This window comes from Pecten maximus, chromosome 11 (genome assembly GCF_902652985.1).
Source record: "Pecten maximus chromosome 11, xPecMax1.1, whole genome shotgun sequence".
NCBI classification, from domain to species: Eukaryota; Metazoa; Mollusca; class Bivalvia; order Pectinida; family Pectinidae; genus Pecten; species Pecten maximus.
Window position 1 is genome coordinate 1,492,577 of NC_047025.1, and position 16,516 is coordinate 1,509,092.

The following is a 16,516-nucleotide window of genomic DNA, read 5'->3' on the forward strand; positions in this document are numbered from 1 at the left end:
AATGTTGCTTACAAACTGTCCCTATGTAACCAGTGTTTCCACTGGGTGCCTGTCAATCGGATTGAAATTTGTTCAGCGTTTTGAAGTTTAGCGTCACTTTTGCACGAGACTTGCTGTTCAGAAGACGTGGTCTGATCCAGTGCTGGGTGTGAGTATTTTGTTGAGTAGAAGCCATTGTAGATTTTGAATTTCTTTCAGCAACATATTTTCATTTTCAGGGTCAAACATTTATCATATAATTAGTGTAAATCTATAACGAATGTTTTTCATGTTCTCCTGTTTAGTAAGAACTTTTTATGAATGTTTTTCCTGTATACTAACTACTAACACATTGAATGTTTTATTACAGGTGGGAGGGTGGTGGGTGGTGGGTGGTTCTGTATACTTAGAACTTGAATGTTTTATTATTACTGGGGGGGGGGGGGGGGGGGGGGGGGGTCCTGTATACTTAGAACTTGAATGTTTTATTATTACTGGTGGGGGGGGGGGGGGGTGGTCCTGTTTATAGAAAAAACTTTAATGTTGTATTACTGGTGGGGGTGGGGGGGGGGGGGTCCTGTATACTAAGCACTTTAATGTTTATTACTCGTGGGGGGGGGGGGGGGGGACGGTGTGTTCCTGTATACTAACAACTAGAACTACTGCTGGGGGGGGGGGGGGTCCTTTATACTAAGAACTGGAATGTTTTATTACTGTTGGGGTGGGGGGGGGGGGGGGGGTTCTTGTATAGAAAGAATTTTAATGTTTTATTACTGGTGGGCGGTGAGGGTGTTCCTGTATACTAAAACCTAGAATGTATTACCGGTGGGAGGGGGGAGGTCCTGTATATTAAGAACTTGAATGTTTTATTACTCGTGGGGGAGGGGGTGTGTGTGTGTGTGTTCCTGTATACTAACAACTAGAATGTTTTATTACTGCTCGGGGAGGGGGGGGGGGGTGTTCCTGTATAATATAAACTTAAATGTTTTATTACTCGTTGGGAGGTCCTATATAGTAAGAACTTTAATGTTTGATTACTGGTGGGAGGGGGGTTTCTGTATAGTGTTTTATTACTGGTTGGGGGGGGGGGTGGGGTGGGGGGGGGGTGGTCCTGTATACTAAGAATTTTTATGTTTATTACTGGTGGGGGGAGGGCGGATGGCTCCTGTATAGTAAGAACTATAATGTTTTATTACTGCGAGGGGGGCGAGGGGAGGGGTCCTGTACACTAAGAACTGGAATGCTGTATTACTGGTGGGAGAAAGGTTGTCCTGTATAGTAAGAACTTTAATGTTATATTACTGGTAGGGGGAGGGGATGGGTCCTATATACATAGAACTTTAATGTTTTATTACTCGTGGTGGTGGTTTTAGAGGGTCTTGTTTACTAAGAACTTTAATGTTGTATTACTGGTTGGGGGGGAGGGTTCCTTTATACTAAGAACTTTAATGTTTCATTACTGTCGGGAGGGGGGGGGGGGGTTGTCCAGTATACAAAGAACTTTAATGTTTTATTACTGGTGTGGGGAGGGGGGGAGAGGGGGGGGGGGGGGGTGGCCCTGTATAGTATAGACATTAATGTTTTATTACTGGTGGGAGGTGGGGGTCCTGTATACTAAGAATTTTAATGTTTCATTACACATGGGAGATGGAAGGAGGGGTCCTGTATAGTAAGAAATTTAATGTTTATTACTCGAGGGAGGGAGGGGGGGGGGGGCGGTAAAGTAAGAACTTTAATGTTTCATTACTGGTGGGGGAAGGAGGGTCCTGTATAGTAAGAACTTTAATTTTTTATTACTGGTGGGGGGAGGGTGTCCTGTTTTATTACTGGTTGGGGGGGGGGGGGGGGGGGGGGGGAGGGTTCCTTTATACTAAGAACTGGAATGTTTTATTACTGGTAGGGGGGGGGGGGGTGGGGGGTCCTGTATAGAAAGAACTTTAATGTTTTATTACTGGTGGGCGGTGAGGGTGTTCCTGTATACTAAAACCTAGAATGTATTACCGGTGGGAGGGGGGAGGTCCTGTATATTAAGAACTTGAATGTTTTATTACTCGTGGGGGAGGGGTGTGTGTGTGTGTGTGTGTTCCTGTATACTAACAACTAGAATGTTTTATTACTGCTCGGGGGGGGGGGGGGGGGGTGTTCCTGTATACTTACAACTAGAATGTTTTATTACTGCTCGGGGGGGGGGGGGGTCCTGTATACTAAGAACTTGAATATTTTATTACTGGTGGGGGGGGGGGGGGGGTCCTGTATAGAAAGAACTTTAATGTTTTATTACTGGTGGGAGATGGAAGGAGGGGTCCTGTATAGTAAGAACTTTAATGTTTTATTACTGGTGGGGGAGGGGGGTACTGTATAGTAGGATCTTTAATGTTTCATTACTGTCGGGAGGGGGGGGGGGGGTTGTCCAGTATACAAAGAACTTTAATGTTTTATATTGGTGTGGGGGGTGGTCCTGTATAGTATGGACATTAATGTTTTATTACTGGTGGGAGGTGGGGTACTGTATACAAAGAACTTTAATGTTTATTACTGGTGTGTGTGTGGGGGGGGGGGGGGGGGGGGGTGGTCCTGTATAGTATGGACATTAATGTTTTATTACTCGTGGTGGTTGTGGTGGTGGGTCCTCTTTACTAATAACTTAAATGTTTTATTACTGGTAGGAGGGGGGGGGGGGGGGGGGTCATGTATAGTAAGAAACTTTAATTTTTTTATTACTGGTGGGGGGAGGGTGTCCTGTTTTATTACTGGTTGGGGGGGGGGAGGGTTCCTTTATACCCAGAACTTTAATGTTCATTACTGTCGGAGGGGGGGGGGGGGGGGGGGGTTGCCCAGTATACAAAGAACTTTAAATGTTTATACTGGTGTGGGATGGGGGGGGTGGCCTGTTATAGTATAGACATTAAGGTGTATTATGGTGGGGAGGTGGGGTGGTCCTGGGATACTACGAATTGTATGTTTTATTACTGGTGGGGAGGGGAGGGGGGTCCTGTATACAAAGAATTTAATGTTTTATACCGGGTACGGTGGGGGGGGGGGGGGGGATTCCCTGTATAGTAAGAACTTTAAATTTTTTTTACTGGCGGTGGGAGGGTGTCCTGCTGTATTAATGGTTGGGGGGGGGGAGGTTCCTTTATACTAAAGAACTTTAAGGTTTATTACTGGTGGGGGGAGGGGGGTCATGTTTTATTAAATGGGTTTTGTTTTTTTTTGGGGGGGGGGGGGGGTCCTTTATACTAAGAACTTCAATGTTTATTACTTGGGGGGGGGAGGGGGGTACTGTATAGTAGGATCTTTAATGTTTCATTACTGTCGGGAGGGGGGTGGAGGGTTGTCCAGTATACAAAGAACTTTAATGTTTTATTACTGGTGTGTGTGGGGGGGGGGGGGGGGGGGGGGGGGGGTGTTCCTGTAAAGTATGGACATTAATGTTTTATTACTCGTAGTGGTGGTGGTGGGGGGTCCTGTTTACTAATAACTGAAATGTTTTATTACTGGTAGGAGGAGGGGGGGGGTTCATATATAGTAAGAACTTTAATGTTTTATTACTCGTGGGGGGGGGGGGGGGGGGGTCTCCTGTATAGTAAGAACTTTTAGTTTTTATTACTGGAGGGGGGAGGGTGTCCTGTTGTATTACTGGTTGGGGGGGGGGGGGGTTCCTTTATACTTAGAACTTTAATGTTTTATTACTGGTGGGGGGAGGGGGTACTGTATAGTAGGATCCTTAATGTTTCATTACTGGGCGGGAGGGGGGGGGGGTTGTCCAGTATACAAAGAACTTTAATGTTTTATTACTGGAGGGGGGGGGGGGGGTCCTGTTTAGTAAGAACTTTAATTTTTTAATTACTGGTGGAGGGAGGGTGTCCTGCTGTATTACTGGTTGGGGGGGGGGGGGGGGGGAAGGGTTCCTTTATACTAAGAACTTTAATGTTTTATTATTGGTGGGGGAAGGGGGGTGGTCCTGTATAGTATAGACATTAATGTTTTATTACTGGTGTGGGGAGGGGGGGGGGGGGGGGGGGGTATCGGCCCTGTATAGTATAGACATTAATGTTTTATTACTGGTGGGAGGTGGGGGGTCCTGTATACTAAGAACTTTAATGTTTCATTACTGGTGGGAGGGAGTGGTCCTGTATACTGAGAACTTTAATCTTTTATTACTGGTGGGGGAGGGGGTCCTGTATGCAAAGAACTTTAATGTTGTATTACTCGAGGGCGGTGGGGTGGGGTCCTGTATAGTAAGAACTTTAATTTTTTTATTACTGGTGGGGGAGTGTGCCTGTTGTCACTTACTGGGGGGGGGGGGGGGGAGGATTCTTTCGACTAGAACTTTAATGTTTTATTACTTCGTAGGGAGGGGGGTTACTGTATAGTAGGATCTTTTAATGTTTTCATTACTGTCGGAGGGGGGGATTGTCCGTAATCAAAGAACTTTTCATGTTTTTCTTTTTCAAAAATTACTGGTGTGGGGAGGGTGTTCTGTTTTATTACTGGTTTGGGCGAGGTTCCTTATACTAAGACTTTAATGTTTCATTACGTCGGGAGGGGGGGGGGATTGTCCCAGTATACCAAGCCTTAATTTTTTTATTACTGGTTGGTGGGGAGGGTGTTTTGGGGGAGGGGTGGCCTTGTATAGTATAGACATTAATGTTTTATTACTGGTGGGAGGTGGGGGGTCCTGTATAATTACTGGTTTGGGGGGAGGGTTCCTTTTACTAAGAACTTTAATGTTTTATTACTGGTGGGGGGAGGGTTGTCCTGTTTTATTAATGGTTTGGGGGGGGGGGGGTTCCTTTTATACTAAGAACTTTAATGTTTTATTACTGGTGGCGGGGGGGGGGGGAAGGATTTCTTTATACTTAGAACTTTAATGTTTTATTACTGGTGGGGGGAGGGGGTACTGTATGGTAAGAACTTTTAATGTTTCATTACTGGGGGGAGGGGGGTCCTGTTTAGTAAGAACTTTAATTTTTTATTACTGGCGGGGGGAGGGTGTCCTGTTTGATTACTGGTTGGGGGGGGGGGGGGGGGAGAGGGTTCCTTATACTAAGAACTTTAATGTTTTATTACTGGTGGTGGGAGGGTGTCCTGTTTTATTAATGGTTGGGGGGGGGGTTCTTTTATACTAAGAACTTTAATGTTTTATTACTGGTGGGGGGAGGGGGGTGAAGGATTTCTTTATCCTTAGAACTTTAATGTTTTATTACTGGTGGGGGGAGGGGGTACTGTATGGTAGGATCTTTAATGTTTCATTATTGTCGGGAGGGGGGGGAGGGGGTTGTCCAGTATACAAAGAACTTAATGTGTATTACTGGTGTGTGTGTGTGGGGGGGGGGGGGGGGGTTCCTGTATAGTATGGACATTAATGTTTTATTAGTCGTGGTGGTGGGTCCTGTTTACTAATAACTTAAATGTTTTATTACTGGTAGGAGGAGGGGGGTTCATATATAGTAAGAACTTTAATGTTTTATTACTCGTGGGGGAGGGGGGGGGGGGGGGGGTCTCCTGTATAGTAAGAACTTTTAATGTTTCATTACTGGGGGGAGGGGGGTCCTGTTTAGTAAGAACTTTAATTTTTTATTACTGGCGGGGGGGAGGGTGTCCTGTTTGATTACTGGTTGGGGGGGGGGGGGGGAGAGGGTGTCCTGTTTTATTAATGGTTTGGGGGGAGGGTTCCTTATACTAAGAACTTTAATGTTTTATTACTGGTGGGGGGAGGGTGTCCTGTTTTATTAATGGGGTTTTTTTTGGGGGGGGGGTCCTTTATACTAAGAACTTTAATGTTTCATTACTGTCGGGAGGGGGGGGGGGGGGGTTGTTGTCCAGTTTACAAAGAACTTTAATGTTTTATTACTGGTGTGGGGAGGGGGGAGGGGGTATCGGCCCTGTATAGTATAGACATTAATGTTTTATTACTGGTGGGAGGTGGGGGTCCTGTTGTATTACTGGTTGGGGGGGGGGGGAAGGATTCCTTTATGCTAAGAACTTTAATGTTTTATTACTGGTGGGGGGAGGGTGTCCTGTTGTATTACTGGTTGGGGGAGGGAAGGATTCCTTTATACTAAGAACTTTAATGTTTTATTACTGGTGGGGGGAGGGTGTCCTGTTTTATTAATGGTTTGGGGGGGGGAGGGTTCCTTTATACTAAGAACTTTAATGTTTTATTACTGGTGGGGGGAGGGTGTCCTGTTTTATTAATGGTTTGGGGGGGGGGGTTTCCTTTATACTAAGAACTTTAATGTTTTATTACTGGTGGGGGGGAGTGTCCTGTTTTATTAATGGTTTTTTTTTTGGGGGGGGGGTCCTTTATACTAAGAACTTAATGTTTTATTACTGGTGGGGGGAGGGGGGGGTACTGTATAGTTGGATCTTTAATGTTTCATTACTGTCGGGAGGGGGGGGGGGGTTGTCCAGTATACAAAGAACTTTAATGTCTTATTACTGGTGTGGGGGCGGGGGGTGGTCCTGTATAGTATGGACATTAATGTTTTATTACTCGTGGTGGTGGTGGTGGGGGGTCCTGTTTACTAATAACTGAAATGTTTTATTACTGGTAGGAGGAAGGGGGGGGGGGGTCATGTATAGTAAGAACTTTAATTTTTTTATTACTGGTGGGGGGAGGGTGTCGTGTTATATTACTGGTTGGGGGGAGTGTTCCTTTATACTAAGAACTTTAATGTTTCATTACTGTCGGGAGGGGGGGGGGGGGGGGGGGGGGGGGGGGGTTGTTGTCCAGTATACAAAGAACTTTAATGTTTTATTACTGGTGGGGGATGGGGGGAGGGGGTATCGGCCCTGTATAGTATAGACATTAATGTTTTATTACTGGTGGGAGGTGGGGGTCCTGTATACTAAGAATTTTAATGTTTCATTACTCATGGGGAGAACTTTAATGTTTCATTACTGGTGGGAGGGAGTGGTCCTGTATACTGAGAACTTTAACTCTTTTCTTTACTGGTGGGGGGGGGGGGGTCCTGTATGCAAAGAACTTTAATGTTGTATTACTCGAAGGGTAGGTGGGGGTGGGGTCCTGTATAGTAGAACTTTAATATTTTATTACTGGTGGGGGTGGAGGTTGTCCTGTTGTATTACTGGTTGGGGGGGGGGGGGGAGGATTCCTTTATACTAAGAACTTTAATGTTTTATTACTCGTAGGGGGGGGGGGGGGGTACTGTATAGTAGGATCTTTAATGTTTCATTACTGTCGGGGGGGGGGGGATTGTCCAGTATACAAAGAACTTTAATGTTTTATTACTGGTGTGGGGAGGGTGTTCTGTTTTATTACTGGTTTGGGGGGAGGGTTCCTTTATACTAAGAACTTTAATGTTTCATTACTGTCGGGAGGGGGGGGGGGGGGGGGGTTGTCCAGTATACAAAGAACTTTAATGTTTTATTACTGGTGTGGGGAGGGGGGGATGGGGGGGGGGGGTGGTGGCCCTTTATAGTATAGACATTAATGTTTTATTACTGGTGGGAGGTGGGGGTCCTGTATAATTACTGGTTGGGGGGAGAGGGGGTTCCTTTTTACTAAAAACTTTAATGTTTTATTACTGGTGTGGGGAGGGGGGAGGGGGTATCGGCCCTGTATAGTATAGACATTAATGTTTTATTACTGGTGGGAGGTGGGGGTCCTGTATACTAAGAATTTTAATGTTTCATTACTCATGGGAGAACTTTAATGTTTCATTACTGGTGGGAGGGAGTGGTCCTGTATACTGAGAACTTTAATCTTTTATTACTGGTGGGGGAGGGGGTCCTGTATGCAAAGAACTTTAATGTTGTATTACTCGAGGGCGGTGGGGTGGGGTCCTGTATAGTAAGAACTTTAATTTTTTATTACTGGTGGGGGGAGGGTGTCCTGTTGTATTACTGGTTGGGGGGGGGGGGGGGGGGGAGGACTCCTTTATACTAAGAACTTTAATGTTTTATTACTCGTAGGGGGAGGGTTCCTTTATACTAAGAACTTTAATGTTTCATTACTGTCGGGAGGGGGGGATTGTCCAGTATACAAAGAACTTTAATGTTTTATTACTGGTGTGGGGAGGGTGTTTTGGGGGGAGGGGTGGCCTTGTATAGTATAGACATTAATGTTTTATTACTGGTGGGAGGTGGGGGTCCTGTATAATTACTGGTTTGGGGGGGAGGGTTCCTTTTTACTAAGAACTTTAATGTTTTATTACTGGTGGGGGGAGGGTGTCCTGTTTTATTAATGGTTTGGGGGGGGGTTCCTTTATACTAAGAACTTTAATGTTTTATTACTGGTGGGGGGGGGGGGGAAAGGATTTCTTTATACTTAGAACTTTAATGTTTTATTACTGGTGGGGGGAGGGGGGACTGTATAGTAGGATCTTAATGTTCATTATTGTCGGGAGGGGGAGGGGGTTGTCCAGTATACAAAGAACTTTTAATGTTTTATTACTGGTGTGTGTGTGGGGGGGGGGGGTCCTGTATAGTATGGACATTAATGTTTTATCTAGTCGTGTGGTGGGTCCCTGTTACTAATAACTAAATGTTTTTTATTACTGGTATAGGAGGAGGGGGGGTTCATATATAGTAAGAACTTTAATGTTTTATTACTCGTGGGGGAGGGGGGGGGGGGGGTCTCCTGTATAGTAAGAACTTTTAATGTTTTATTACGGGGGGGGGGGGGGTCCTGTTAGTAAGAAACTTTAATTTTTTATTATGGCGGGGTGGGGAGGGTGTCCTGTTTGATTACTGGTTTGGGGGGGGGGGGGGGGGGGTGGGGAGAGGGTTCCTTTATACTAAGAACTTTAATGTTTATTACTGGTGGGGGGAGGGTGTCCTGTTTTATTAATGGTTTGGGGGGGGGGTTCTTTATACTAAGAACTTTAATGTTTTATTACTGGGGTGGGGGGGGGGGGTGAAGGATTTCTTTATCCTTGGAACTTTAATGTTTTATTACTGGTGGGGGGAGGGGGTACTGTTTTATTAATGGTTTGGGGGGGGGGGTTCTTTTATACTAAGAACTTTAATGTTTTATTACTGGTGGGGGGGGGGGGGGTGAAGATTTTCTTTATCTGGAACTTAATGTTTTATTACTGGTGGGGGGAGGGGTGGTACTGTATGGTAGGATCTTTTAATGTTTCATTATGTCGGGAGGGGGGGGAGGGGTGGTGTCCAGTATACAAAGAACTTTAATGTTTTAGTTACTGGTGTGTGTGTGTTGTGGGGGGGGGGGGGGGGGGGGGTCCTGTATAGTATGGACATTAATGTTTTATTAGTCGTGGTGGTGGGTCCTGTTTACTAATAACTTAAATGTTTTATTACTGGTAGGAGGAGGGGGGGGTTCATATATAGTAAGAACTTTAATGTTTTATTACTCGTGGGGAGAGGGGGGGGGGTCTCCTGTATAGTAAGAACTTTGAATGTTCTTACTGGGGGGAGGGGGGTCCTGTTTAGTCAGAACTTAATTTTTTTATACTGGCGGGGGAGGGTGTCCTGGGGGAGGGTCCCCCTGTTTTGATTACTGGTTGGGGGGGGGGGGGGGGAGAGGGTGTCCTGTTTTATTAATGGTTTGGGGGGAGGGTTCCTTTATACTAAGAACTTTAATGTTTTATTACTGGTGGGGGGAGGGTGTCCTGTTTTATTAATGGTTGGGGGGAGGGTTCCTTTATACTAAGAACTTTAATGTTTTATTACTGGTGGGGGGAGGGTGTCCTGTTTTATTAATGGGGTTTTTTTTTGGGGGGGGGGGCCTTTATACTAAGAACTTTAATGTTTCATTACTGTCGGGAGGGGGGGGGGGGTTGTTGTCCAGTTTACAAAGAACTTTAATGTTTTATTACTGGTGTGGGGAGGGGGGAGGGGGTATCGGCCCTGTATAGTATAGACATTAATGTTTTATTACTGGTGGGAGGTGGGGGTCCTGTTGTATTACTGGTTGGGGGGGGGGGAAGGATTCCTTTATGCTAAGAACTTTAATGTTTTATTACTGGTGGGGGGAGGGTGTCCTGTTGTATTACTGGTTGGGGGGAGGGCAGGATTCCTTTATACTAAGAACTTTAATGTTTTATTACTGGTGGGGGGAGGGTGTCCTGTTTTATTAATGGTTTTTTTTTTGGGGGGGGGGGGGGGGGTCCTTTATACTAAGAACTTAATGTTTTATTACTGGTGGGGGGAGGGGGGTACTGTATACTAAGAATTTTAATGTTTCATTACTCATGGGAGAACTTTAATGTTTCATTACTGGTGGGAGGGAGTGGTCCTGTATACTGAGAACTTTAATCTTTTATTACTGGTGGGGGAGGGGGTCCTGTATGCAAAGAACTTTAATGTTGTATTACTCGAGGGAGGTGGGGTGGGGTCCTGTATAGTAAGAACTTTAATATTTTATTACTGGTGGGGGGAGGGTGTCCTGTTGTATTACTGGTTGGGGGGGGGGGGGGGGGGGGAGGATTCCTTTATACTAAGAACTTTAATGTTTTATTACTCGTAGGGGGGGGGGGGGGTACTGTATAGTAGGATCTTTAATGTTTCATTACTGTCGGGAGGGGGGGGATTGTCCAGTATACAAAGAACTTTAATGTTTTATTACTGGTGTGGGGAGGGTGTTCTGTTTTATTACTGGTTTGGGGGGAGGGTTCCTTTATACTAAGAACTTTAATGTTTCATTACTGTCGGGAGGGGGGGGGGGGGGGTTGTCCAGTATACAAAGAACTTTAATGTTTTATTACTGGTGTGGGGGAGGGGGATGGGGGGGGGGGGGGTGGTGGCCCTGTATAGTATAGATATTAATGTTTTATTACTGGTGGGAGGTGGGGGTCCTGTATAATTACTGGTTTGGGCGGGAGGGTTCCTTTTTACTAAAAACTTTAATGTTTTATTACTGGTGTGGGAGGGGGGAGGGGGTATCGGCCCTGTATAGTATAGACATTAATGTTTTATTACTGGTGGGAGGTGGGGGGTCCTGTATACTAAGAACTTTAATGTTTCATTACTGGTGGGAGGGAGTGGTCCTGTATACTGAGAACTTTAATCTTTTATTACTGGTGGGGGAGGGGGGTCCTGTATGCAAAGAACTTTAATGTTGTATTACTCGAGGGCGGTGGGGTGGGGTCCTGTATAGTAAGAACTTTAATTTTTTATTACTGGTGGGGGGAGGGTGTCCTGTTGTATTACTGGTTGGGGGGGGGGGGGGGGGGGAGGATTCCTTTATACTAAGAACTTTAATGTTTTATTACTCGTAGGGGGAGGGGGGTACTGTATAGTAGGATCTTTAATGTTTCATTACTGTCGGGAGGGGGGGATTGTCCAGTATACAAAGAACTTTAATGTTTTATTACTGGTGTGGGGAGGGTGTTCTGTTTTATTACTGGTTTGGGGGGAGGGTTCCTTTATACTAAGAACTTTAATGTTTCATTACTGTCGGGAGGGGGGGGGGAGGGGTTGTCCAGTATACAAAGAACTTTAATGTTTTATTACTGGTGTGGGGAGGGGGGATGGGGGGGGGTGGCCTTGTATAGTATAGACATTAATGTTTTATTACTGGTGGGAGGTGGGGGTCCTGTATAATTACTGGTTTGGGGGGAGGGTTCCTTTTTACTAAGAACTTTAATGTTTTATTACTGGTGGGGGGAGGGTGTCCTGTTTTATTAATGGTTTTGGGGGGGGGGGGTTCCTTTATACTAAGAACTTTAATGTTTTATTACTGGTGGGGGGGGGGGGGAAGGATTTCTTTATACTTAGAACTTTTATGTTTTATTACTGGTGGGGGGAGGGGGTACTGTATAGTAGGATCTTTAATGTTTCATTATTGTCGGGAGGGGGGAGGGGGTTGTCCAGTATACAAAGAACTTTAATGTTTTATTACTGGTGTGTGTGTGTGGGGGGGGGGGGGGGTCCTGTATAGTATGGACATTAATGTTTTATTAGTCGTGGTGGTGGGTCCTGTTTACTAATAACTTAAATGTTTTATTACTGGTAGGAGGACAGGGGGGTCATGTATAGTAAGAACTTTAATGTTTTATTACTCGTGGGGGAGGGGGGGGGGGGGGGGGGGTGGTCCTGTATAGTAAGAACTTTTAATGTTTTATTACTGAGGGGGAGGGGGTCCTGTATAGTAAGAACTTTAATGTTTTATTACTGGTGGGAGGTGGGGGTCCTGTATACTAAGAATTTTAATGTTTTCATTACTCATGCGAGAACTTTAATGTTTCATTACTGGTGGGAGGGAGTGGTCCTGTATAGTATGGACATTAATGTTTTATTACTCGTGATGGTGGTGGGGGGGGGGGGGGGGGGTCCTGTTTACTAATAAGTTAAATGTTTGATTACTGGTAGGAGGAGGGGGGTGTCCTGTATAGTAAGAACTTTTAATGTTTTATTACTGGTAGGGGGGGAGGGGTTTGGGTCCTGTATAATGAGAACTTTATTGTTTCATTACGGGGTGGGGGGGGGGCGGGGTCCTATATACAAATTTTTTTAATGTTTTATTACTCGTGGTGGTGGTGGTGGGGGGGGGGGGGGTCCTGTTTACTAATAAGTTAAATGTTTGATTACTGGTAGGTGGAGGGGGGTGTCCTGTATAGTAAGAACTTTAATGTTTTATTACCGGTGGGGGGAGGGGGTCCTGTATAGTAAGAACTTTAATGTTTTATTACCGGTGGGGGGAGGGGGTCCTGTATAGTAAGAACTTTAATGTTTTATTACCGGGGGGGGGGGGGGGGAGGGGGTCCTGTTAGGAAGAACTTCAATGTTTTATTACTGATGGGAGGGGGTGGTCCTGTATAGTAAAATCTTTAATGTTTGATTACTCGTGGGGTAGGGGAGGGAGACCTGTTTAGTAAGAACTTTAATGTTTCATTACTGGTGAGAGGGGGGTGTCTTGTATACAAAGAACTTTAATGTTTAAATACTCATGGGAGATGGAAGGAGCGGTCCTATATACAAAGAACTTTAATGTTTAAATACTCATGGGAGATGGAAGGAGCGGTCCTATATACAAAGAACTTTAATGTTTAATTACTGTCAGAAGGGGGGGGGGGCGGGTCCTGTATACTAAGAACTTTAATTGTTTTATTACTGGTAGGGGGAGGGGTTTGGATCCTGTATAATGAGAACTTTATTGTTTCATTACGGGGTGGGGGGGGGGGGGGGCAGGGTCCTATATACAAAAGTTTTTAATGTTTTATTACTCGTGGTGGTGGTGGTGTTAGGGGGTCTTGTTTACTAAGAACTGTAATGTTGTATTACTGGTGGGAGGTGGGGGGGGGGGGGGGGTCCTGTATACTAAGAATTTTAATGTTTCATTACTTGGGGGAGGATGGTCCTGTTTAGTAAGAACTTTAATTTTTTATTACTGGTGGGGGAGGGTGTCCTGTTGTATTACTGGTTGGGGGGGGGAGGGTTCCTTTATACTAAGAACTTTAATGTTTTATTACTGGTGGGGAGGGGGTCCTGTATATTAGGATCTTTAATGTTTCATTACTGTCGGGAGGAGGGGGGGGGGGGGGTTGTCCAGTATACAAAGAACTTTAATGTTTTATTACTGGTGTGGGGGGGGTGGTCCTGTATAGTATGGACATTAATGTTTTATTACTCGTGGTGGTGGTGGTGGGGGTCCTGTTTACTAATAATTTAAATGTTTTATTACTGGTAGGAGGAGAGGGGGGGGGGGGGTCATGTATAGTAAGAACTTTAATGTTTTATTACTCGTGGGGGAGTGGGGTCCTGTATAGTAAGAACTTTTAATGTTTTATTACCGGTGGGGGGAGGTGGTCCTTTATAGTAAGAACTTTAATGTTTTATTACTGGTGGGAGGTGGGGGTCCTGTATACTAAGAATTTTAATGTTTCATTACTCATGCGAGAACTTTAATGTTTCATTACTGGTGGGAGGGAGTGGTCCTGTATACTGAGAACTTTAATCTTTTATTACTGGTGGGGGGGGGGGGGGGGGTCCTGTATACAAAGAACTTTAATGTTTTATTACTCGAGGGAGGGGGGGTGGGGGGTCCGGTCAAGTAAGAACTTTAATGTTTCATTACTGGGGGAGGGGGGGGGGGGGGTCCTGTATAGTAAGAACTTTAATTTTTTATTACTGGTAGGGGGAGGGTGTCCTGTTGTATTACTGGTGTGGTGGGGGGAGGGGGTAGGGGGGTCCAGTAAAGTGAGAACTTTAATGTTTCATTACTGGGGGAGGGTGGGGTCCTGTATAGTAAGAACTTTAATTTTTTATTACTGGTAGGGGGAGGGTGTCCTGTTTTATTACTGGTTGGGGGGGGGGGGGCGGGAGGGTTTCTTTATACTAAGAACTTTAATGTTTCATTACTGGAGGGGGTGTCCTGTATAGTAAGAACTGGAATGTTTTATTACTGGTAGGAGGAGGGGGGAGGGGTCACCTATAGTAAGAACTTTAATGTTTTGTTACCGGTGGGGGGAGGGGGTCCTGTTTAGTAAGAACTTTAATGTTTCATTACTGGTGGGGTGGGGGGGGGGGGTCCTGTATACAAAGAACTTTGATGTTTTATTACTGGTGGGGGACGGGGTGGGGGTCATGTATATTAAGAACTGTAATGTTTTATTAGTCGTCGTGGTGAGGGAGAGGGGGGTCCTGTATAGTAAGAAATTTAATGTTTCATTACTGTGTGTATGTATGTTTTAAAGAACGATTTTAATTAACTAGACTGGTATTGTTGGTCTTGGGCGTGAGACCATATATTAAGTCGTGTTCTATTATATCATTTTTTTTTCTGTTTGTAGGTCTTAAACGCAAATTTTAAATATGTTAACTGACATTATGGGGGAATGGGGGGAGCTGTATTTAAATTGAATATTTTATTTCACTGTATCCATGTATTCTGTATTCTGTATATATGTTTGATTTGACCGTTTTCATATGCATACATTTTTTTTTGGGGGGGGGGGGGGGGGAGGGGAATTTGTGTGTGTTGGAGGGGGACGGCAGCGAATTTATATTTGGAATTTGAGTGTTTTATAACTATCAATATATATCTTAACTGACTGTTTTAAATACCTTGACTGAGAGGGGGACCTTGAGTTTTTTTATTACTGAGGTTAGACTATTTTAAATACATAGAATCAGATGGCTGCTCTTGGGCTTGAGCCTTTATACTAAGAACTCAATATTTTATTATTGTAGCAATGTGTATTCTGTATATGTTTTAATTAGACCGTTTTCTTTTTTTTTCACTTCTTAGAATACCAAATTGCAGATCATGGAAGCAGAGGACCTGAACAACAGGAGTGACAATATGAACGATTGATGGCCTGGTGATTCACTACTTAGGTTATGTCTGTTTCTGTTTTTTTGAAGACTGAAGTAAAATTAAATTTGCTTCACAAAAATTACAGATAGCAACAATTAAACAAAAGCAAAAGCAATAAAATTAAAACAATGAAATAAAATCAACCTAAAACAAAACTACAATAAACTGTTGAAATAACACAATAACAATAAATAAATCAAATAAAATGTAAGAAATAAAAAAAAATAATAAAAAAAAATTCATCAAAAATAAATAGGCAAACCAATCAATAATTAATATCAATAACTCAATGAATTGTATAAAAGATCAAAATAAAACATGAATAAAAAAATTAAATAAAAAAAATTAAAAAATCCGAACACAAATCAATGAAAATAAATCAATAAAAATCAATAAATCTAGGTAAAATCAACTGATCAATTGCAGATTCCGGACCAATAGATGACTGCAGCGACAATATGGCCAATCCAATAATTTGGTAAAACGATACGTTCTTTCAATAATTTTCAATTCTAATGCTTCTTAGATCAATACATTGCAGATCCCGGAAGGACCAGCCGCCCATTGGACCATGACGGAGATATGGCCGACGGATATCCGGTCAGGTATTTCCGGTCAGGCTAGGTAATGATTTTTTTTCTGTCTTTTTGCTGTTGTAGGATTGAAGGGCAGATTTTTTGTCAGATTCAAGTTCTTACAAGGCTACATTCAAACCTTAACGGGTGGTTATGAATGCACCAAGTTTGAATGATGTTTCTGTACATTTGCTTCCCTTTCCCTACAAACAGTATCTTTTGATACAAGTGATAGTGCCTTGTATCATCAGTGACGCGGCCTGGTGATACAAATCTGTCCAAAAGTATCTATTGATTTGATCGTGGCGGTATATATAAAGTATCGCCGATTTTACCTAAACGATTTGGTAAAACGATACGTTCTTTCAATAATTTCAAATTCTAATGCTTCTTAGATCAATACATTGCAGATCCCGGAAGGACCAGCCGCCCATTGGACCACGACGGAGATATGGCCGACGGATATCCGGTCAGGTATTTCCGGCCAGTCTAGGTAATGATTTTTTTTCTGTCTTTTTGCTGTTGTAGGATTGAAGGGCAGATTATTTGTCAGATTCAAGTTCTTACAAGGCTACATTCAAACCTTAACGGGTGGTTATGAATGCACCAAGTTTGAATGATGTTTCTGTACATTTGCTTCCCTTTCCCTACAAACAGTATCTTTTGATACAAGTGATAGTGCCTTGTATCATCAGTGACGCGGCCTGGTGAT

General features: G+C 43.9%; 1 long non-coding RNA gene across 1 annotated transcript; it reads left to right on the top strand.

Annotated features, from left to right (window-relative positions):
- Positions 1 to 59: 59 nt before the first annotated feature.
- Positions 60 to 15,374, top strand: LOC117338224. The gene is made up of 2 exons (XR_004534988.1): positions 60 to 148; positions 15,161 to 15,374. It is a non-coding gene; the product is annotated as an uncharacterized LOC117338224 (long non-coding RNA).
- Positions 15,375 to 16,516: the final 1,142 nt, after the last annotated feature.